We start from the raw sequence: 24094 nt of genomic DNA, 5'->3' as shown, positions 1-24094 counted from the left end.
GCAGAGATGGACCGTCTAGCCTAAACAAAATTCTAGACAGATCATGTCAGATTCATGGCACCACCAAGAAACCTGCAAATCACACCAACAGAGAATGCCGGGTCTTCAAGCAGGCCGGCAAGCTAAACGCCGAACACAAGGGGAGGGAGACGCCAAGTGAAGACGAGGATGAGCCTCGCCAGCCGAACACTGGGGGACAGAAAAAATTTCCACCAGAGGTCAAAACAGTGAACATGATTTACGCAACCCACATACCAAAGAGGACGCGCAAACGCGCACTCCGAGACGTATACGCTGTAGAACCCGTCGCCCCCAAATTCAACCCATGGTCGGCCTGCCCGATCACTTTTGATCACAGGGATCATCCGACTAGTATCTGGCATGGAGGTTCGGCTGCCTTGGTGCTCGACCCAATAATTGACGCATACCATCTCACCCGAGTCCTCATGGACGGCGGCAGTAGTCTTAATCTGATATATCAGGACACTGTCCGCAAGATAGGGATAGACCCGTCAAGAATCAGCCTAAGCAATACCACCTTTAAAGGGGTAATACCAGGCGTAGAGGCCCGCTACACGGGCTCTCTAACACTAGAGGTTGTATTCGGTTCTCCCGACAACTTCCGAAGCGAAGAACTAATCTTCGATATCGCTCCATTCCGAAGTGGCTACCATGCACTACTCGGAAGAGTAGCTTTCGCTCGTTTCAATGAAGTTCCGCATTACGCTTATCTTAAACTTAAGATGCCCGGTCCATGTGGCGTCATCATAATTAGCGGAAATACAAAGTGTTCCTTGCGTGCGGAGGAATATGTGGCAGCTCTAGCAAGGTCGTTGACGACCACGGACACGGCTAGACGTGTCCGGTGCACCACTATTTGTAGCAGCCCAGATAAACCTGAGCTGGACTAACGACTATACCCCCGTATGTGGTGCCCGGGGCTGCCCGCATGAAAAGAATCCATAGTCCGGCTGGATCCTATTTACACTCAAGAAATTGAATTCTCATGGTTCATTAAGAGTAACCAACCTTTTGCACGGTCATACCAGACTCTTTCACCTGGGATTTTCCTTTTTTTCAGATGACCATGGTGCTACACCCTTCCAGGATACGGCACAACGGAGACAAAGGCACAGACGTGCAGCAGGGCCCCGTTCAAAGGTTTCTTTTTAGATTAAGACCCTGTGTAAACCTTTTTTTCATCTCTTGTTGGTTCAAACCCTCTTGGTCGGCATTATTGGCAAGTTTATTATTCGCCGATCTAAAATAGACGTTTCAAGGGCAACAACCAATGTGTTTTTGAGAACTATGCTCTCACCACAACCGCTCTTTCGTCGCGCCAGACTAATGCACGTACCTGGAAATTCAGGGATCATTATCGAGGGTGACACTCAGCCCAGTATATGATTTAAAGTCCGAATACCTTCGAGAGTGTTTGGCGCCGCGAGTTTGGCCTTATATGCATCAGCTCCGAATCATGTCTTTGGTCAATAGTTGGGTTTGCCCGGCTCCCGTGTTTTGCTACCTTACGTTCCGCTCTATCGGCTAAGGTGGCACCAGGAGAACTACTGCGATTGTGCCCTGGTTCATCTGGATGAGCACCTTAGTAGAGAAAGTCAAAAACTGGTTGTCATGATAAAGCGAGAGACTGGTCAACCACTTGATGACCCAGCAGAATCCTCGCAATTCCTCCGCATTAACGAAGGACCGGTTTCTCGGTCATGTATGTACGTGCACCGTATTCGGATGAGCGTGGGGGCTATATAGTAGCCCCACCGTCAAACTCCTATGGCTAAGTGAAAGTGTTAAAGCTATATAGTCCAATTGCCTTGTTCGCCATGCTATCACCTCCTTAACGGACCAAGACGTTGGATCAAGTGTGATTATGCGCTTTTACCGAACACCCCCGCATTATATGCGTGGGGGCTGAAGCCGACGACTACAAACTTTCAGTTTATATACATACATACATGAACGACCGCACAGGAGGAACTACCATACTTTACGGGCAAAAGTATAAATATAGCCTTTATTATTAAAAGCATTGTTTTTACAATCAAGATACATGTCACTGGAACATGGTATTCTTTGAGCACTGAGCCTCTATTAAACGGGCACCTTCTAGGACTTCTTCAAAATAGTGCTCGGGCGAGTCCTGGCCTTCGAGCGGACCCCTGGTTGCAATTTCGGTGGCCTCCATCTTTGCCCAATATGTCTTAACACGGGCAAGAGCCATCCGCGCACCCTCTGTGCATGTCGACCTCTTGACAGCGTCAATATGCAGCACAGCACGAAGAAATCGTTGCACTAAACCAAAATAACTATCCAGACTTGGTTCCTTCGGCCACAGCCAATCCACGACAGCCTTCATGGCAAGCCCGGACAACCTATGGAGCTCGGCCCACTCGGCCATTTGCTCATTCAACAGCAGCGGGCGCCTTGGATTACTGAACTGCGACCAGAACAATCTTTCCACCTCATGATCTTTTTGATCTTTGAAATACTCAGTCGCATCAGCAACACTCTTTGCTAAATCCAAGTACGCGTCTGTAGAACTCCACAATTGATCAAGAGGGGCATACTTCGGATTGCCGAACTTCATCCGCAATAAAAAGGGCTTCCCAGCCGCGATATCTCCGGCTTGGCGAAGCTCCTCCCGTGTCGCTCTGATTTTAGAGCGGGTTTCCTTGGCTGCCTCCAAGGCCTTCTTTAGGTCAGCCGTTTTCGCTTGGCTTTCCCTCTCGAGGAGCTCGTATCGGCTGGCGGCATTTTGCAGCTCAACAGCCATGTTGGCTATTTTATCTTCGCTCTGGCGATGAGCAGCTTGTTCGACTTTTAACTCTTCGGTTGCCTTCAGGGCGGCCGCATCACTTCTCCTGGCTTGTTCCTTGGCTCGGGCAAGTTCTACCCAAAGGGTCTCCACGGCGGCAGCTCCATCTGTAGTCAAAGCATATTATAAATACTAGCATCATGCTCCTCTTAATATTTGCTGACCACCCGAATATACATACCATGTGCCTCGTCAAGCCGCTTGTTCACAAGCGTGATGTCCGCATCCGCCACGTCAAGCTGCCGCCTCAATTCGGCAAAATCAGCAGTTTGGTCAGCCATCGGATCTGCAACCGCATGCGCACAAAAGCAGCGCTGATTATTACCTGAGACTATGATCCTCTACTCGCTGCGTCTGGACGGCAACCAGAGTCTCAGGGGCTACTATCTATACAAGGCACACCTTGCATGTGCGGTACAGTCAAAAATATGTATATCACTTTGTGTACCTCAAAGCCTCTTAGCAGGCTCGTGAAAGCTTCATTCAATCCGCTTTTGGCAGATGAGATTCTCTCAACCACCATACCCATTAAGGTACGATGTGCCTCTGAGATAGCCACTTGCTCCAGAAGATTCATCAATGTGTCTGGTTGTACACCGGACAGTCCTGGGCTTTTTCTATTGGTCTCCTTAGGAGCCGAGAACTCCGGACTTCGGGCGGCCGAAGAGTTACCCTCTGGCCTTTTCGGATCAGGAGAAATCCTCCACGATGACACCTCAGGGTTGTCCGTCTCACGAGGCGGGGAAGCAGGAGGAGGCATTTCGCTCTCCATCATCTCCAGAAGAAGATCCCCTGAAGACGAACATTATGGAGAAGGGCTATGAGCCGGACTGCAAAACATATGTCTCGGTCGTTATTCTCTGGAAAAGAACAGGGCATATTTACCAATGTGCTTTTGTTCACTTACAGCTCGGCTGACGGCCGACCCCCTTGTGGGCGTTGTGCGGTAAAGATGCCCTCTGGGGCAGGGCCCCTGGTGAAGGTTTCTTCCCTCTTTTGGAAACCTCCATTTCCAAGTCTTCAGGGGCGGCCCTTTTCTTCCCGTTGGGAGAGGGGATTCTAGATTCACCTCCCCGATCATCCTCCTTTGCAGAGGCACTAATTCCCCCAGTTTGGATGTGTAACATATGAAGCCCGCTTTCGTCTTCCATATTCCTCCCCTCGTCTTCTCTTGACGGCACTTGATATGGTGCGTGAGCCAGCATCCTGGTTAATACAGGATCCGGCGAGCCTTTGGGAAGAGGGGCCAAACACCTGATCCTCTCCGCCTTTCTTATCCAGTCCTGGCCGAGGAAATTTTTTCAGAATAATGTTGTGACAAATATAATGACAGCATGTTCGGTCGCGGTGTTACTTACTTGGGTATCTGGACAGTTGCAGTTGAGACCCGCATCCTCGGTGGTGTCCGGACACTTTATTCGTGATCCGAAGAATAATCTATACATCCCTTCGAGCGTCATGCCGAAGAGGTGCTGAATGGTTCGCGGTCCTTCCGGGTTGAACTCCACATACGAAGAGATCGATGTTGGCATGGCAGGACCCGACGAACTAACATTACCTGAACTACTTTGACGAGACTGCTATCCCTCTTGAGGAGATCCCGGATGCGGCTTTGCAATGACGACACGTCATTAACTGCCCCCCAGTCCAGCCCTTTGTTGACCCATGATGCCAGTTGGGGCAGAGGGGCAGAGCGGAAGGCTGGGGCGGCAGCCCGCTTTGTACCCCGGGGTGCTATGATGTAAAACCACTCTCGTTGCCATAGGTCGGGCACCTTCAGGAAGGAACCCTTCGGCCATAGGGCGTCGGCACCTTTGCTTATTATAGCGCCTCCGCACTCCGCGTGTCGCCCGTCAATCATCTTCGGCTTCACATTGAAGGTCTTGAGCCATAAGCCGAAGTGTGGGGTAATGTGGATAAAGGCCTCACACACGACGATAAACGACGAGATGTGAAGGATGGAATCTGGAGCTAGATCATGAAAATCTAGCCCGTAATAGAACATGAGCCCTCTAACGAAGGGATCAAGACTAAAGTCTAGCCCTCGGAGGAAGTGGGAAACAAATACAACACTCTTGTTGGGTTCGGGAGATGGGGATAACCTGCCCTTGAGCAGGTAGCATGTGCGGGATTTCGGCGGTCAGATATCTAGCCTCCCTAAGCTTCTTGATGTCCTCCTCTATGACGGAAGAGGCCATCCACCGGCCTTAAAGGTTGGATCCGGACATGGTTGAAAGTCTGGAGCGCTTAGATTGAACCTTGGGTGTTGGAACTTGAGGTAGGAGAAGGGAAGGATCGAGCATGGGAAGTAAAGGACCGGTCTTGACCTCTTTATAAAGAGGGTGAATATCAAGCGTCCTCCGCGTGGCCGTTTGGAACTTGCCTAAAACCGAGGAGTCATACTAACGGCACGGTTGGGTTACCTGTTGGAAATATGCCCTAGAGGCAATAATAAATTGATTATTATTATATTTCCTTGTTCATGATAATCGTTTATTATCCATGCTAGAATTGTATTGATAGGAAACTCAGATACATGTGTGGATACATAGACAACACCATGTCCCTAGTAAGCCTCTAGTTGACTAGCTCGTTAATCAATAGATGGTTACGGTTTCCTGACCATGGACATTGGATGTCGTTGATAACGGGATCACATCATTAGGAGAATGATGTGATGGACAAGACCCAATCCTAAGCCTAGCACAAGATCATGTAGTTGTATGCTAAAGCTTTTCTAATGTCAAGTATCATTTCCTTAGACCATGAGATTGTGCAACTCCCGGATACCGTAGGAGTGCTTTGGGTGTGCCAAACGTCACAACGTAACTGGGTGGCTATAAAGGTACACTACGGGTATCTCTGAAAGTGTTTGTTGGGTTGGCACGAATCGAGATTGGGATTTTGTCACTCCGTGTAAACGGAGAGGTATCTCTGGGCCCACTCGGTAGGACATCATCATAATGTGCACAATGTGACCAAGGGGTTGATCACGGGATGATGTGTTACGGAACGAGTAAAGAGACTTGCCGGTAACGAGATTGAACAAGGTATCGGTATACCGACGATCGAATCTCGGGCAAGTACCATACCGCTAGACAAAGGGAATTGTATACGGGATCGATTGAGTCCTTGACATCGTGGTTCATCCGATGAGATCATCGTGGAACATGTGGGAGCCAACATGGGTATCCAGATCCCGCTGTTGGTTATTGACCGGAGAACATCTCGGTCATGACTACATGTCTCCCGAACCCGTAGGGTCTACACACTTAAGGTTCGACGACGCTAGGGTTATAAAGGAAGTTTGTATGTGGTTACCGAATGTTGTTCGGAGTCCCGGATGAGATCTCGGACGTCACGAGGAGTTCCGGAATGGTCTGGAGGTAAAGATTTATATATAGGAAGTCCTGTTTCGGCCATCGGGACAAGTTTCGGGGTCATCGGTATTGTACCGGGACCACCGGAAGGGTCCCGGGGGCCCACCGGGTGGGGCCACCTGCCCCGGGGGGCCACATGGGCTGTAGGGGGTGCGCCTTGGCCTACATGGGCCAAGGGCACCAGCCCCTAGAGGCCCATGCGCCAAGATATAGGAAAAAGGGGAGAGTCCTAAAGGGGGAAGGCACCTCCGAGGTGCCTTGGGGAGGATGGACTCCTCCCCCCCTCTTAGCCGCACCCCTTTCTTGGAGGAAGGGGCAAGGCTGCGCCTCCCCCCTCTCCCCTGCCCCTATATATAGTGGAGGGGAGGGAGGGCATCCATACCTGAGCCCTTGGCGCCTCCCTCCCTCCCGTGACACCTCCTCCTTTCCCGTAGGTGCTTGGCGAAGCCCTGCAGGATTGCCACGCTCCTCCATCATCACCACGCCGTTGTGCTGCTGCTGGATGGAGTCTTCCTCAACCTCTCCCTCTCTCCTTGCTGGATCAAGGCGTGGGAGACATCGTCGAGCTGTACGTGTGTTGAACGCGGAGGTGCCGTCCGTTCGGCACTAGGATCATCGGTGATCTGAATCACGACGAGTACGACTCCATCAACCCCGTTCACTTGAACGCTTCCGCTTAGCGACCTACAAGGGTATGTAGATGCACTCTCCTTTCTACTCGTTGCTGGTCTCTCCATAGATAGATCTTGGTGATACGTAGGAAAATTTTGAATTTCTGCTACGTTCTCCAACAGTGGCATCATGAGCTAGGTCTATGCGTAGTTTCTATGCACGAGTAGAACACAAAGTAGTTGTGGGCGTCGATATTGTTCAATATGCTTGCCGTTACTAGTCTTATCTTGATTCGGCGGCATCGTGGGATGAAGCGGCCCGGACCAACCTTACACGTACGCTTACGTGAGACCGGTTCCACCGACAAACATGCACTAGTTGCATAAGGTGGCTGGCGGGTGTCTGTCTCTCCCACTTTAGTCGGATCGGATTCGATGAAAAGGGTCCTTATGAAGGGTAAATTGCAATTGGCATATCACGTTGTGGTTCATGCGTAGGTAAGAAACGTTCTTGCTAGAAACCCATAGCAGCCACGTAAAACATGCAAACAACAATTAGAGGACGTCTAACTTGTTTTTGCAGGGTATGCTATGTGATGTGATATGGCCAAAAAGGATGTGATGAATGATATATGTGATGTATGAGATTGATCATGTTCTTGTAATAGGAATCACGACTTGCATGTCGATGAGTATGACAACCGGCAGGAGCCATAGGAGTTGTCTTTATTTATTTGTGACCTGCGTGTCAACTTAAACGTCATGTAATTACTTTACTTTATTGCTAACCGTTAGCCATAGTAGTAGAAGTAATAGTTGGCGAGGCAACTTCATGAAGACACGATGATGGAGATCATGATGATGGAGATCATGGTGTCATGCCGGTGACGATGATGATCATGGAGCCCCGAAGATGGAGATCAAAAGGGGCAAAGTGATGATGGCCATATCATGTCACTATTTGATTGCATGTGATGTTTATCATATTTATACATCTTATTTGCTTAGAACGACGGTAGTAAATAAGATGATCCCTTACAACAATTTCAAGAAGTGTTCTCCCCTAACTGTGCACCGTTGCGACAGTTCGTGTTTCGAAGCACCACGTGATGATCGGGTGTTAGATTCTAACGTTCACATACAACGGGTGTAAGACAGATTTACACACGCGAAACACTTAGGGTTAACTTGACGAGCCTAGCATGTACAGACATGGCCTCGGAACACGGAGACCGAAAGGTCGAACATGAGTCGTATAGAAGATACGATCAACATGAAGATGTTCACCGATGATGACTAGTCCGTCTCACGTGATGATCGGACACGGCCTAGTTTGACTCGGATCATGTAATCACTTAGATGACTAGAGGGATGTCTATCTGAGTGGGAGTTCATAAGATGAACTTAATTATCCTAAACATAGTCAAAAGAACCTTTTGCAAATTATGTCGTAGCTCACGCTATAGTTCTACTGTTTAGATATGTTCCTAGAGAAAAATTAGTTGAAAGTTGATAGTAGCAATTATGCGGACTAGGTCCGTAAACTGAGGATTGTCCTCATTGCTTCATAGAAGGCTTATGTCCTTAATGCACCGCTCAGCGTGCTGAACCTCGAACGTTGTCTGTGGTTGTTGCGAACATCTGACATACACGTTTTGATAACTACGTGATAGTTCAGTTAAACGGTTTAGAGTTGAGGCACCAAAGACGTTTTTGAAACATCGCGAAACATATGAGATGTTTTGAGGGCTGAAATTGGCATTTCAGGCTCGTGCCCATGTCAAGAGGTATAAGACCTCCGATGACTCTCTTAACCTGCAAACTAAGGAGAAAAGCTCAATTGTTGAGCTTGTGCTCAGATTGTCTGAGTACAACAATCATTTGAATCGAGTAGGAGTTGATCTTCCAGATAAGACAGTGATGGTTCTCCAAAGTCATTGCCACCAAGCTGTTAGAGCTTCGTGATGAACTATAACATATCAGGGATAGATATGATGATCCTTGAGGTATTCGCGATGTTTGACACCGCGAAAGTAGAAATCAAGAAGGAGCATCAATTGTTGATGGTTGGTGAAACCACTAGTTTCAAGAAGGGCAAGGGCAAGAAGGGATACTTCATGAAATGGCAAATCAGCTGCTGCTCTAGTGAAGAAACCCAAGGTAAAACCCAAACCCGAGACTAAGTGCTTCTGTAATAAGGGGAACAACCACTAGAGCAGAATTACCCTAGATACTTGGTAGATAAGAAGGCTGGCAAGGTCGATAGAAGTATATTGGATATACATTGTGTTAATGTGTACTTTGCTAGTACTCCTAGTAGCACCAGGGTATTAGATACCGGTTCGGTTGCTAAGTGTTAGTAACTCGAAACAAAAGGCTACGGAATAAACGGAGACTAGCTAAAGGTGAGCTGACGATATGTGTTGGAAGTTTTTCCAAGCTTGATATGATCAAGCATCGCACGCTCCCTCTACCAAAGAGATTGGTGTTAAACCTAAATAATTGTTATTTGGTGTTTGCGTTGAGCATAGACATGATTGGATTACGTCTATCGCAATATGGTTATTCATTTAAGGAGAATAATGGTTACTCTGTTTATTTGAATAATACCTTCAATGGTCTTACACCTAAAATGAATGGTTTATTAAATCTCGATCGTAGTGATACACATGTTCATGCCAAAAGATAGTAATGATAGTACCACTTACTTGTGGCACTGCCATGTAAGTCATAATGGTATAAAACGCATGAAGAAGCTCCATGTTGATGGATCTTTGGACTCACTCGTTTTTGAAAAGTTTGAGACATGTGAACCATGTCTATTGGTGTGTACGCATGAAGAAACTCCATGCAAATGGACCGTTTTGACTCACTTGATTTTGAATCACTTGGGACATGCAAATCATAGCACATGGGCAAGATGACTGAAAAGCCTCGTTTTCAGTAAGATGGAACAAGATAGCAACTTGTTGGAAGTAACACATTTTGATGTGTGCAGTCCAATGAGTGCTGAGGCATGCAGTGAATATCGTTATGTTCTTACTTCACAGATGATTCGAGTAGATGTTGAGTATATTTACTTGATGAATCACGAGTCTAAATTATTGAAAGGTTCAAGTAATTTCAGTGTGAAGTTGAAAGATCGTCGTGACAAGAGGATAAAAGATCTATGATATGATCATAGAGATGAATATCTGAATCACGAGTTTGGCACAGAATTAAGACATTGTGGAAATTGTTTCACAACTGATACAGCCTGGAACACCATAGTGTGATGGTGTGTCCAAACGTCATAGTTGCACCCTATTGGATATGGTGCATACCATGATGTCTCTTATCGAGTTACCACTATCGTTCATGGGTTAGGCATTAGAGACAACCACATTCACTTTAAATAGGGCACCACATAATTTCGTTGAGACGACACCGTATGAACTATGGTTTGGAGAAACCTAAGTTGCCGTTTCTTGAAAGTTTGGGGCTGCGACGCTTATGTGAAGAGGTTTCAGGTTGATAAGCTCGAACCCAAAGCAGATAAAATGCATCTTCATAGGACACCCAAAAACAGTTGGGTATACCTCCTAATTCAGATCCGAAAGCAATAGGGATTGTTTCTTGAATCGGGGCCTTTTTCGAGGAAAGGTTTCTCTCGAAAAGTTGAGTGGGAGGATGGTGGAGACTTGATGAGGTTATTGAACCGTCACTTCAACAAGTGTGTAGCAGGGCACAGGAAGTTGTTCCTGTGGCACGTACACCAACTGAAGTGGAAGCTTATGATAGTGATCATAAAACTTCGGATCGAGTCACTACCAAACCTCATAGGGTGACAAGGATACATACTACTTCAGAGTGGTACAGTAATCCTGTCTTGGAAGTCATGTTGCTAGACAACAATGAACCTACGAGTTATGGAGAAGCGATGGTGGGCCCGGATTCCGATAAATGGCTCAAGGCCATAAAACCCGAGAGAGGATCCATGTATGAAAACAAAGTGTAGACTTTGGAAGAACTACTTGATGGTCGTAAGGCTGTTAGGTACATATGGATTTTGAAAGGAAGATAGACAATGATGGTAAGTGTCACCATTGAGAAAGCTCGACTTGTCGTCAAGATGTTTTTTCGACAAGTTCAAGGAGTTGACTATGATGAGACTTTCTCACTCGTAGCGATGCTAAGAGTCTGTTGGAATTATATTAGCAATTACTGCATTATTTATGAAATCTTGCAGATAGGATGTCAAAACATTGTTTCCTCGACGATTCTTGAGGAAAGGTTGTATGTGATACAACCGAAAGGTTTTGTCTATCCTGAAATATGCTAATAAGTATGCAAAGCTCCAGCAATCCTTCTGAGGACTGGAGTGAGCATCTCGGAGTTGGAATGTATGCTTTGATGATGATCAAAGATTTTGGATGTATACAAAGTTTATGAGAAACTTGTATTTCCAAAGAAGTGAGTGGGAGCACTATAGAATTTCTGATGAGTATATGTTGTTGACATATTAATGATCAGAAATGACGTAGAATTTCTGGAAAGCATATAGGGTTATTTGGAAAGTGTTTTCAATGGAAAACCTGGATTAAGCTACTTGAACATTGAGCATCAAGATCTATAAGGATAGATCAAAACGCTTAATAGTACTTTCAAATGAGCACATGCCTTGACGTGATCTTGAAGGTGTTCAAGATAGATCAGTCAAAGAAGGAGTTCTTGCCTGAGTTGTAAGGTATGAAGTTAAGACTTAAAGCTCGACCATGGCAGAATAGAGAGAAAGGAACGAAGGTCGTCCCCTATGCTTAAGACATAGGCTCTACAGTATGCTATGCTGTGTACCGCACCTGAAGTGTGCTTCACCATGAGTCAGTCAAGGGGTACAAGAGTGATCCAAGAATGGATCATAGGACAGCGGTCAAAGTTATCCTTAGTAACTAGTGGACTAAGGAATTTTCTCAATTATGGAGGTGGTAAAAGAGTTCGTCGTAAAGGGTTACGTCGATGCAAGCTTAACACCTATCCGGATAGCTCTGAGTAGAGATACCGGATACGTATAATGGAGCAACAATTTAGAATAGCTCCAAGTAGAACAGTTATTTGGAATAGCTCCAAATAGAGCGTGGTAGCTGCATCTAGGAGATGACATAGAGATTTGTAAAGCACACACGGATCTGAAAGGTTCAGACCCGTTGACTAAAACCTCTCTCACAAGCAGAACATGACCAAACCCCAGATCTCATTGAGTCTTAATCACATGATGATGTGAACTAGTTTAGTGACACTAGTAAACTCTTTGGATGTTAGTCACATGGGGATGTGACCTTGAGTGTTAATCACATATCGATGTGAACTAGATTATTGACTCTAGTGCAAGTGGGAGACTGTTGGAAATATGCCCTAGAGGCAATAATAAATTGATTATTATTATATTTCCTTGTTCATGATAATCGTTTATTATCCATGCTAGAATTGTATTGATAGGAAACTCAGATACATGTGTGGATACATAGACAACACCATGTCCCTAGTAAGCCTCTAGTTGACTAGCTCGTTAATCAATACATGGTTACGGTTTCCTGACCATGGACATTGGATGTCGTTGATAACGGGATCACATCATTAGGAGAATGATGTGATGGACAAGACCCAATCCTAAGCCTAGCACAAGATCATGTAGTTCGTATGCTAAAGCTTTTCTAATGTCAAGTATCATTTCCTTAGACCATGAGATTGTGCAACTCCCGGATACCGTAGGAGTGCTTTGGGTGTGCCAAACGTCACAACGTAACTGGGTGGCTATAAAGGTACACTACGGGTATCTCTGAAAGTGTCTGTTGGGTTGGCACGAATCGAGATTGGGATTTTGTCACTCCGTGTAAACGGAGAGGTATCTCTGGGCCCACTCGGTAGGACATCATCATAATGTGCACAATGTGACCAAGGGGTTGATCACGGGATGATGTGTTACGGAACGAGTAAAGAGACTTGCCGGTAACGAGATTGAACAAGGTATCGGTATACCGACGTGATCTTGACGTGAGCACATGCCTTGACGTGATCTTGAAGGTGTTCAAGATGGATCAGTCAAAGAAGGAGTTCTTGCCTGAGTTGTAAGGTATGAAGTTAAGACTTAAAGCTCGACCATGGCAGAATAGAGAGAAAGGAACGAAGGTCGTCCCCTATGCTTAAGACATAGGCTCTACAGTATGCTATGCTGTGTACCGCACCTGAAGTGTGCTTTACCATGAGTCAGTCAAGGGGTACAAGAGTGATCCAAGAATGGATCACAGGACAGCGGTCAAAGTTATCCTTAGTAACTAGTGGACTAAGGAATTTTCTCAATTATGGAGGTGGTAAAAGAGTTCGTCGTAAAGGGTTACGTCGATGCAAGCTTAACACCTATCCGGATAGCTCTGAGTAGAGATACCGGATACGTATAATGGAGCAACAATTTAGAATAGCTCCAAGTAGAACAGTTATTTGGAATAGCTCCAAATAGAACGTGGTAGCTGCATCTAGGAGATGACATAGAGATTTGTAAAGAACACACGGATCTGAAAGGTTCAGACCCGTTGACTATAACCTCTCTCACAAGCATAACATGATCAAACCCAGAACTCATCGAGTGTTAATCACATGGTAAATGTGAACTAGATTATTGACTCTAGTAAACTCTTTGGGTGTTAGTCACATGGGGATGTGACCTTGAGTGTTAATCACATATCGATGTGAACTAGATTATTGACTCTAGTGCAAGTGGGAGACTGTTGGAAATATGCCCTAGAGGCAATAATAAATTGATTATTATTATATTTCCTTGTTCATGATAATCGTTTATTATCCATGCTAGAATTGTATTGATAGGAAACTCAGATACATGTGTGGATACATAGACAACACCATGTCCCTAGTAAGCCTCTAGTTGACTAGCTCGTTAATCAATAGATGGTTACGGTTTCCTGACCATGGACATTGGATGTCGTTGATAACGGGATCACGTCATTAGGAGAATGATGTGATGGACAAGACCCAATCCTAAGCCTAGCACAAGATCATGTAGTTCGTATGCTAAAGCTTTTCTAATGTCAAGTATCATTTCCTTAGACCATGAGATTGTGCAACTCCCGGATACCGTAGGAGTGCTTTGGGTGTGCCAAACGTCACAACGTAACTGGGTGGCTATAAAGGTACACTACGGGTATCTCTGAAAGTGTCTGTTGGGTTGGCACGAATCGAGATTGGGATTTTGTCACTCCGTGTAAACGGAGAGGTATCTCTGGGCCCAATCGGTAGGACATCATCATAATGTGCACAATGTGACCAAGGGGTTGATCACGGGATGATGTGTTACGGAACGAGTAAAGAGACTTGCCGGTAACGAGATTGAACAAGGTATCGGTATACCGACGATCGAATCTCGGGCAAGTACCATACCGCTAGACAAAGGGAATTGTATACGGGATCGATTGAGTCCTTGACATCGTGGTTCATCTGATGAGATCATCGTGGAACATGTGGGAGCCAACATGGGTATCCAGATCCCGCTGTTGGTTATTGACCGGAGAACATCTCGGTCATGACTACATGTCTCCCGAACCTGTAGGATCTACACACTTAAGGTTCGATGACGCTAGGGTTATAAAGGAAGTTTGTATGTGGTTACCAAATGTTGTTCGGAGTCCCGGATGAGATCCCGGACGTCACGAGGAGTTCCGGAATGGTCCAGAGGTAAAGATTTATATATAGGAAGTCCTGTTTCGGCCATCGGGACAAGTTTCGGGGTCATCGGTATTGTACCGGGACCACCGGAAGGGTCCCGGGGGCCCACCGGGTGGGGCCACCTGCCCTGGGGGGCCACATGGGCTGTAGGGGGTGCACCTTGGCCTACATGGGCCAAGGGCACCAGCCCCTAGAGGCCCATGCACCAAGATATAGGAAAAAGGGGAGAGTCCTAAAGGGGGAAGGCACCTCCGAGGTGCCTTGGGGAGGATGGACTCCTCCCCCCCTCTTAGCCGCACCCCTTTCTTGGAGGAAGGGGCAAGGCTGCGCCTCCCCCCTCTCCCCTGCCCCTATATATAGTGGAGGGGAGGGAGGGCATCCATACCTGAGCCCTTGGCGCCTCCCTCCCTCCCGTGACACCTCCTCCTTTCCCGTAGGTGCTTGGCGAAGCCCTGCAGGATTGCCACGCTCCTCCATCATCACCATGCCGTTGTGCTGCTGCTGGATGGAGTCTTCCTCAACCTCTCCCTCTCTCCTTGCTGGATCAAGGCGTGGGAGACATCGTCGAGCTGTACGTGTGTTGAACGCGGAGGTGCCGTCCGTTCGGCACTAGGATCATCGGTGATCTGAATCACGACGAGTACGACTCCATCAACCCCGTTCACTTGAACACTTCCGCTTAGCGATCTACAAGGGTATGTAGATGCACTCTCCTTTCTACTCGTTGCTGGTCTCTCCATAGATAGATCTTGGTGATACGTAGGAAAATTTTGAATTTCTGCTACGTTCTCCAACATTACCCACGCCCGTATTGATGAGAATCCCGTGATAAGGGGGACACGATCTCTGCTTCGACAAGACGTGCCAATAAAACCGCCTTGCAATACGTGCAGTAGTAGGCTGGGAAAAATGGTTCATATAATGACCGGGCCGCAGCGTGATGTCACGCTATGAAAAGTTGTCAGCAGATTAGATTTGTGGAATATTGTGCTCTCTATGGTGGTACGTGGAATTTATTTTGCAGTCGGACACGATTCATGTGTTTCAAAATCTACCTTGGGGTATTCGGAGAAGGAACCCGCCTTGCAATGCCGAAGACAATCTACGCGCCGGACTCATCGTCATTGAAGCCTGGTTCAGGGGCTACTGAGGGAGTCCTGGATTAGGGGGTCCTTGGACAGCCGGACTATGTACTTATGCCGAACTGTTGGACTATGAAGATACAAGATTGAAGACTTAGTCCCATGTCCAGGTGGGACTCTCCTTTGCGTGGAAGGCAAGCTTGGCGATTCGGATATGTAGATTTCCTTCCCTGTAACCGACTCTGTGTAAACCTAGCCCCCTCCGGTGTCTATATAAACCGGAGGGTTTAGTCCATAGGAGAAGAACAATCATAATCATAGGCTAGCTTCTAGGGTTTAGCCTCTACGATCTCGTGGTAGATCAACTCTTGTAATACTCATATCATCAAGATCAATCAAGCAGGAAGTAGGGTATTACCTCCATTGAGAGGGCCCGAACCTGGGTAAACATTGTGTCCCTCGCCTCCTGTTACCAATAGCCTTAGACGCGCAGTTTAGGACCCCCTACCCAAGATCCGCCGGTTTTGACATCGACATGGGCCCCCTCTGGTACTTCTTCTGCTCAATAATTATTATTAATTCCAAAAATGACATTCGTGGAGTTTCAGGACTTTTGGAGCTGTGCAGAATAGGTCTCCAATATTTGCTCCTTTTCCAACCCAGAATCCCAGCTGTCGGCATTCTCCCTCTTTATGTAAACCTGGTAAAATAAGAGAGAATAGCCATAAGTATTTTGACATAACATGTAATAACAGCCCATAATGCAATAAATATCGGTATAAAAGCATGATGCAAAATGGACATATCAATGATGTCCCTCGAACTCTTGATCTAGTAGTGGGTCGAGGGAGAGTTTCGTCAGCACGACGGCGTGATGACGGTGTTGATGATGTGATCTGCGTTGGGCTTCGCCTAACCACTACGATGATACTATCGGAGGAGTAAACGGTGGAGGGGGGCACCGCACACAGCTAAGACAATGTTGTCCCTTTGGGGTGCCCCCTGCCCCCATATATAAAGGAGGGAGGAGGAGGCCGACCACCAGGGGGCACGCTAAGGGAGGGGGAAGTCCTACTAGGACTCCACTCCTAGTAGGATTCAGCCCCCCTCTTTTTTTCCTTCTTATGGAGGTGGAAAGGGGGAAGGAGAGGGAGTAGGAGAAGTAAAGGGGGTGGCGCCCCCTTTCCCTAGTCCAATTCGGCCTCCTCCCTTGTGGGGGGCGCACGAGCCCCTTGTGGGCTGGTTAGCCTCCCTCTCATGGCCCATATGGCCCATATCTTCCACCATGGGGTTCCGGTAACCCTTCCGGTACTCCGGTTTGTACCCGATACACTCCGGAACACTTCCGGTGTCCGAATACCACCTTCCAATATATCAATCTTTAACTCTCAACCATTTCGAGACTCCTCATCATGTCTGTGATCTCATCCGGGACTCTGAACAAACTTCGGTCATCAAAAACACATAACTCATAATACGAATCATTATCGAATGTTAAGCGTGCGGACCCTAGGGGTTTGAGAACTATGTAGACATGACCAAGACACATCTCCGGTCAATAACCCATAGCAGGACCTGGATGCTCTACGAAGATCTTTATCGGTCAAATTGCACAACAACATACATTGTTCCCTTTGCCATCCATATTTTACTTGCCCGAGATCGATCGTCGGTATCATCATACCTAGTTCAATCTCGTTATCGGCAAGTCTCTTTACTTGTTTTGTAATGCTTCATCCCGCAACTAACTCATTAGTCACATTTCTTGCAAGGCTTATAGTGATGAGCATTATCGAGAGGGCCCAGAGATACCTCTCTGATACACAGAGTGACAAATCCTAGTCTCGATCTATGCCAACCCAACAAACACCTTTGGAGACACCTGTAGAGCGTATTTATAATCACCTAGTTATGTTGTGACATTTGATAGCACATAAGGTGTTCCTACGGTATTCGGGAGTTGCATAATCTCATAGACAGAGGAACATGTATAAGTCATGAAGAAAGTAATAGCAATAAAACTTATCGATCATTATGCTAAGCTAATGGATGGGTCTTGTCCATCACATCATTCTCTAATGATGTGATCCTGTTCATCAAATGGCAACACATGTCTATGGTCAGGCAACATAACCATCTTTAATTAACGGGCTAGTCAAGTAGAGGCATACTAGGGACACTTTGTTTTGTCTATGTATTCACACATGTACTAAGTTTCCGGCTAATACAATTCTAGCATGAATAATAAACATTTGCCATGATATAAGGAAATATAAATAACATATTTATTATTGCCTCTAAGGCATATTTCCTTCACCAAGCTCACCACCACCGGTCGTACCACCGGCGCACCGTCGGCCCTCCACCGCACCACCACCGCCGCTCGCGTTGGCGCCTCTACGATCCCAGACTCCAAATTGCCAAACCAGCATGTGAGTACTCGGTCCACCGCCTATGTCCGGCTATGAGTCCGGCAACCCACTCTGCCCACTATCCGATGAGGCACCTAGAAACCATGGCTCCTCCCCTTCCGGGAACGTTATCACCGAATCCAGATGAATGAGAACATTGTGTTGTAGCGTCTTTAGCTCGAACAATTCCCGCTGCTCTAACGGCTCCGGCATCGCAAGCCACTGGTGCACAGGGATCTGCTCCGGCTCCGCCGTCCATGCTGTTAGTTTGAACAACGACATGTCCGCCCGCGAAGAGGTCTCTAGCGCCACTGCCTTGATGATGCACGAACCGCCCAACAAGCTCTCCACCACATCCAGCTCCCAGGCATGAGGGGGAATGCCTTCCAGCTCCAAGCCCACTTTGAATTTCATGGCAGCGAACACGGCCTGCGTTTGTCTGATCCACTGCCTGAATGACAGTCGGTGCCCCCTGAACTCCAACACCGGACAAGCCCCATCCTGTTACGATCCTTCCTCCTCACGAAAACCATGAGAAAATCCTCCAACTTGAACCGATGCACAGACACCCTGTCCGGTGGGATGCCATCCTGGAATGCAGCGCCTCCAGCACCAAAACCGGCGAGACCGCCGCCCTGTCACCTCCCACGTACACCACCATGGCTTGCTGGAGCCTACCCTCCAACTCATCCATCGCACGGGTCCTCCTGACCACACACAACTCACCCGACCCCATCTCCGAATCAGATTCCACCTCAGGCGAGGCGGGGTAAGGCGGGGCCACGCTGGAACAACCAAAGCATCACGCGACGTAGGGAGCGGAGGTGGAGGAAGATGCCGTGGAAGCGCCTCCCCACCAGCCGCGTTGGGTCCCGATGACACGCCCGTCATCCCAGACCGACGAGCGATCTTGGTCGCGGCCTCCCTCCTAAGCTCCTCGACCGGAGAGGAACCACATGGCCTCTTGCACTGTGTCGTGACGTGTCTCGACAGACCGCATCGGAGGCAAACGGCCTCATTGGTGTAGTCCTTCAAGAAATGCCCTTTTGCGAGGCACCAAATGCACTTGTCGCGCATCTCTGGTGAGACCTCCTTGCGGGGCGGCAACGAGCGGTGCTGGACGGGCGCCAACCGATCCTCTGAAGGAAATATGCCCTAGAGGCAATAATAAAGTTATTATTTATTTCCTTAATTCATGATAAATGTTTATTATTCATGCTAGAATTGTATTAACCGGAAACTTAGTACATGTGTGAATACATAGACAAAACATATAGTCCCTAGTATGCCTCTACTTGACTAGCTCATTAATCAAAGATGGTTATGTTTCCTAACCATAGACATGTGTTGTCATTTGATGAACGGAATCACATCATTAGGAGAATGATGTGATGGACATGACCCATCCTTTAGCTTAGCATTATGATCGTGACAGTTTCATTGCTACTGCTTTCTTCATGACTTATACAAGTTCCCTAGACTATGAGATTATGCAACTCTCGAATGCCGGAGGAACACTTTGTGTGCTATCAAACGTCACAACGTAAATGGGTGATTATAAAGGTGCTCTACAGGTGTCTCCGAAGGTGTTTTTTGGGTTGGCATAGATCGAGATTAGGATTTGTCACTCTGTGTTTCGGAGAGGTATCTCTGGGCCCTCTCGGTAATACTCATCACTATAAGCCTTGCAAGCATTGTAACTAATGAGTTAGTTGTGGGATAAAGTATTACAAAACAAGTAAAGAGACTTGCCGGCAACGAGATTAAACTAGGTATGATGATACCGATGATCGAATCTCGGGAAAGTAACATACCGATGACAAAGGGAACAATGTATGTTGTTATGTGGTTTGACCGATAAAGATCTTCGTAGGATATGTAGGAACCAATATGAGCATCCAAGTTCTGCTATTGGTTATTGACTGGAGACGTGTCTCGGTCATGTCTACATAGTTCTCGAACCCGTAGGGTCCGCACACTTAACATTCGATGATGATTGGTATTATGAGTTTATGTGATATGATGTACCGAAGGTTGTTCGGAGTCCCAGATGTGATCACGCACATGAAGAGGAGTCTCAAAATGGTCGATACATAAAGATTGATATATTGGAAGGCTATGTTTGGACACCGGAAAGGTTCCGAGTGGTTCGGGCATTTTTTCGGAGTACCAAGAGGTTACCAGAACCCCCGGGGAGTCAATGGGCCTTAATGGGTCATGGTGGAAGAGAGGAGGAGGAGGCCAAGGTGCCCCCCCCCCAAGCTCAATCCAAATTGGGAGGGGGGGCGGGGCCCCTTTCCTTCTCTCCATCTCCCTCTTCCTTCTTCTCCTACTCCAACAAGGGAAGGGGGAAACCTACTCCTACTAGGAGTAGGACTCCCCCCCTTGGGCGCTCCATAGAGGGTCGGCCCTCCCCTCCTCCACTCCTTTATATACGGGGGAAGGGGGCACCCCATAGACACACAAGTTGATCAATTTGATCTTTTAGCCGTGTGCAGTGCCCCCCTCCACAGATTTCCACCTTGGTCATATCGTCGTAGTGCTTAGGCGAAGCCCTGCGCCGGTAACTTCATCATCACCTTCACCATGTTGTCATGCTGATAAAACTCTCCCTCGAGCTCAGCTGGATCTAGAGTTTGTGGGACGTCACCGAGCTGAACGTGTGCAGATCGCGGAGGTGTCGTACCTTTGGTGCTAGGATCAGTCGGATCGTGAAGATGTAGGACTACATCAACTGCGTTTTCATAATGCTTCCGCTTCCGGACTACAAGGGTACGTAGACAACACTCTCCCCTCTTGTTGCTATGCATCACCTAGATAGATCTTGCATGATCATAGGATTTTTTTTTGAAATTACTGCGTTCCCCGATAGTGACATCCGAGCCAGGTCTATGCGTAGATGTTATATGCACGAGTAGAACACAAAGAGTTGTGGCCAATAATAGACTACTTACCATCATGTCATACTTTGATTCGGCGGTATTGTTGGATGAAGCGGCTCAGACCGACATTACGTGTATGCTTACGCGAGACTGGTTCTACCGACGTGCCTCGCACACAGGTGGCTAGTGAGTGTCTGTTTCTCCAACTTTAGTTGAATCGAGTATGGATACGCCCGGGCCTTGTTGAAGGTTAAAACAACACACTTGACGAAAAATCGTTGTGGTTTTGATGCGTAGGTAAGAATGGTTCTTGCTAAGCCCGTAGCATCCACGTAAAACTAGCAACAACAAAGTAGAGGATGTCTAACTTGTTTTTGCAGGGCATGTTGTGATGTGATATGGCCAAGACGTGATGATATATAAATTGTTGTATGAGATGATCATGTTTTGTAAAAGTTATCGGCAACTGGCAGGAGCCATATGGTTGTCTCTTTATTGTATGCAATGCGATCTCCATGTAATTGTTTTACTTTATCACTAAGCGGTAGTGACAGTCATAGTAACAATAGTTGGCTAGACGACAACGATGCTACGATGAAGATCAAGGTGTCAAGCCGATGACGATGGTGCTCATGACGGTGCTTTGGAGATGGAGATCAAAGGCACAAGATGATGATGGCCATATCATATCACTTATATTGATTGCATGTGATGTTTATCCTTTATGCATCTTATTTTGCTTAGTTCGACGGTAGCATTATAAGATGATCTCTCACTAAATTTCAAGGTATAAATGTTCTCGCTGAGTATGCACCGTTGCGACAGTTCGTCGTGCCAAGACACCACGTGATGATCGGGTGCGATAAGCTCTACGTTCACATACAACGGGTGCAAGCCAGTATTTGCACACGCAGAATACTCGGGTTAAACTTGACGAGCCTAGCATATGCAGATATGGCCTCGGAACACTGAGACTGAAAGGTCGAGCGTGAATCATATAGTAGATATGATCAACATAGTGATGTTCACCATTGAAAACTACTCCATCTCACGTGATGATCGAACATGGTTTAGTTGATTTGGATCACGTGATCACTTAGATGATTAGAGGGATGTCTATCTAAGTGGAAGTTCTTAAGTAATATGATTAATTGAGCTTTAATTTATCATGAACTTAGTACCTGATAGTATTTTGCATGTCTATATAGATCAATGGCCCATTCTACCGTTCCTTTGAATTTTAATGCGTTCCTAGAGAAAGCTAAGTTGAAAGATGATGGAAGCAACTACACGGACTGGGTCCATAACTTGAGGATTATTCTCATTGCTGCACAGAAGAATTACGTCCTGGAAACACCGTTGGGTGCGAGGCCTGCTGCAGATGCTACTGATGACGTTAAGAACGTCTAGCAGAGCAAAGCTGATGACTACTCGATAGTTTAGTGTGCCATGCTTTACAGCTTAGAACCGGGACTTCTACGATGTTTTGAACATCATGGAGCATATGAGATGTTCCAGGAGTTGAAGTTGATATTTCAAGCAATTGCCCGGATTGAGAGATATGAAGTCTCCAATAAGTTCTACAACTGTAAAATGGAGGAGAATAGTTCTGTCAGTGAACACATACTCAGAATGTTTGGGTACCACAACCACTTGACTCAACTGGGAGTTAATCTTCCTGATGATAGTGTCATTGACAGAGTTCTTCAATCACTGCCACCAAGCTACAAAAGCTTCGTGATGAACTATAATATGCAAGGGATGAACACGACTATTCCTGAGCTCTTCGCAATGCTAGAGGTTGCGGAGGTAGAAATCAAAAAGGAGCATCAAGTGTTGATGGTCAACAAGACCACTAGTTTCAAGAAAAAGGGCAAAGGGAAGAAGGGGAACTTCAAGAAGAACGGCAAAAAGGTTGTTGCTCAAGAGAAGAAACCCAAGTCTGGACCTAAGCCTGAAACTGAGTGCTTCTATTGCAAAGGGACTGGTCACTAGAAGCGGAACTGCCCCAAGTATTTGGCGGATAAGAAGGATGGCAAAGTGAAAAGTATATTTGATATACATGTTATTGATGTGTACTTAAGTAATGCTCGCAGTAGTGCCTGGGTATTTGATACTGGTTCTGTTGCTCATATTTGCAACTCGAAACAGGGGCTACGATTAAGCGAAGATTGGCAAAGGACGAGGTGACAATGTGCGTGGGAAATGGTTCCAAGGTTGATGTGATCGCCGTCGGCACGCTACCTCTACATCTACCATCGGGATTAGGTTTAGACCTGAATAATTGTTATTTGGTGCTAGCGTTGAGCATGAACATTATATATGGATCTTGTTTAATGCGAGACGGTTATTCATTTGAATCAGAGAATACTGGTTATTCTATTTATATGAGTAATATCTTTTATGGTCATGCACCCTTGTTGAGTGGTCTATTTTTGTTGACTCTTGATAGTGATGACACACATATTCATAGTATTGAAGCCACAAGATGCAAGGTTAATAATGATAGTGCAACTTATTTGTGGCACTACCGTTTGGGTCATATCGGTGTAAAGCGCATGAAGAAACTCCATGCTGATGGACTTCTGGAATCACTTGATTATGAATCACTTGGTGCTTGCGAACCGTGCCTTATGGGCAAGATGACTAAAACTTCGTTCTCCGGAACAATGGAACGAGCTACTGACTTGTTGGAAATAATACATACCAATGTATGCGGTCCAATGAGTATTGAGGCTCGTGGTGGGTATCGTTATTTTCTTACCTTCACAGATGATTTGAGCAGATATGGTTATATCTACTTAATGAAGCATAAGTCTCAAACATTTGAAAAGTTCAAAGAATTTCAGAGTGAGTGGAAAATCATCATAACAAGAAAATAAAATTTCTACAATCTAATCATGGAGGAGAATATTTGAGTTACGAGTTTGGTCTTCATTTGAAACAACATGGGATAGTGTGACGCCCTCGATTCAATCGTACACTAATCATGCACGCAAATGTGTACGATCAAGATCAAGGACTCACGGGAAGATATCACAACACAACTCTAGACACAAATTAAAATAATACAAGCTTTATATTACAAGCCAGGGGCCTCGAGGGCTCGAATACATAAGCTCGAATACAGAAGAGTCAGCGGAAGCAACAATATCTGAGTACAGACATAAGTTAGACAAGTTTGC

Source organism: Triticum dicoccoides, chromosome 5B, assembly GCF_002162155.2.
Source record: "Triticum dicoccoides isolate Atlit2015 ecotype Zavitan chromosome 5B, WEW_v2.0, whole genome shotgun sequence".
Lineage (NCBI taxonomy): Eukaryota > Viridiplantae > Streptophyta > Magnoliopsida > Poales > Poaceae > Triticum > Triticum dicoccoides.
Note: the sequence above shows the minus strand (reverse complement) of the source record.